Below are 1,402 nucleotides of genomic sequence, written 5' to 3'. Positions count from 1 at the left end.
ATGTCAGGGGGAGTGTATCAGGGGGCAGTGTGTCAGGGTGTAGTGTGTCAGGGGGCAGTGTGTCAGGGTGTAGTGTATCAGGGGGCAGTGTGTCAGTGTGTAGTGTGTCAGGGGGCAGTGTGTCCGGGGAGTGTGTCAGTGGGCAATGTGTCAAGGGGCAGTGTGTCAGGGGGAGTGTGTCAGGGGGAGTGTGTCAGGGGGCAGTGTGTCAGGGGGCAGTGCGTCAGGGGGAGTGTGTCAGGGGGAGAGTGTCAGGGGGCAGTGTGTCAGGGGGCAGTGCGTCAGGGTGTAGTGTGTCAGGGGGCAGTGTGTCCGGGGGGCAGTGTGTCACGGGGCAGTGCGTCAGGGGGAATGTGTCAAGGGGCAGTGTGTCAGGGGGAGTGTGTCAGGGGGCAGTGTGTCAGGGGGCAGTGTGTCAGGGGGCAGTGCGTCAGGGAGAGCGTGTCAGGGGCAGTGTGTCAGGGGGCAGTGTGTCTGGGGGAGTGTGTCAGGGGTCAGTGTGTCAGGGGGCAGTGTGTCAGGGGGCAGTGTGTCAGGGGGAGTGTATCAAGGGGCAGTGTGTTAGGGTGTAGTGTGTCAGGGGGCAGTGTGTCAGGGGGGATTGTGTCAGGGGGGATTGTGTCAGGGGGCAGTGTGTCAGGGTGTAGTGTGTCAGGGGGCAGTGTGTCATGGGGAGTGTATCAGGGGGCAGTGTGTCAGGGTGTAGTGTGTCAGGGGGCAGTGTGTCAGGGGGCAGTGTGTCAGGAGGAGTGTGTCAGGGGGAGTGTGTCAGGGGGCAGTGTGTCAGGGGGCAATGCGTCAGGGTGTAGTGTGTCAGGGGGCAGTGTGTCAGGCGGAGTGTGTCAGGGGGCAGTGTGTCAGGGGGAGTGTGTCAGGGAGCAGTGTGTCAGGGGCAGTGTGTCAGGGGGCAGTGTGTCAGGGGGTGTGTGTCAGGGGGCAGTGTGTCAGGGGGCAGTGTGTCAGGAGGAGTGTGTCAGGGGGAGTGTGTCAGGGGGCAGTGTGTCAGGGGGCAGTGCGTCAGGGGGAATGTGTCAGGGGGCAGTGCGTCAGGGGGAATGTGTCAAGGGGCAGTGTGTCAGGGGGCAGTGTGTCAGGGGGCAGTGTGTCAGGGGGCAGTGCGTCAGGGTGAGTGTGTCAGGGGGCAGTGTGTCAGGGGTCAGTGTGTTAGGGGGAGTGTGTCAGGGGGCAGTGTGTCAGGGGTCAGTGTATCAGGGGGAGTGTGTCAGGGGGCAGTGTGTCAGGGGGCAGTGTGTCAGGGGGATTGTGTCAGGGGGCAGTGTGTCAGGGTGTAGTGTGTCAGGGGGCAGTGTGTCCGGGGGAGTGTGTCAGGGAGCAGTGTGTCGGGGGCAGTGCGTCAGGGGGCAGTGTGTCACGGGGAGTGTATCAGGGGGCAGTGTGTCAG

Source organism: Chiloscyllium punctatum, chromosome 13 (assembly GCF_047496795.1).
Source record: "Chiloscyllium punctatum isolate Juve2018m chromosome 13, sChiPun1.3, whole genome shotgun sequence".
NCBI classification, from domain to species: Eukaryota; Metazoa; Chordata; class Chondrichthyes; order Orectolobiformes; family Hemiscylliidae; genus Chiloscyllium; species Chiloscyllium punctatum.
This window is presented reverse-complemented; position numbering follows the sequence as displayed.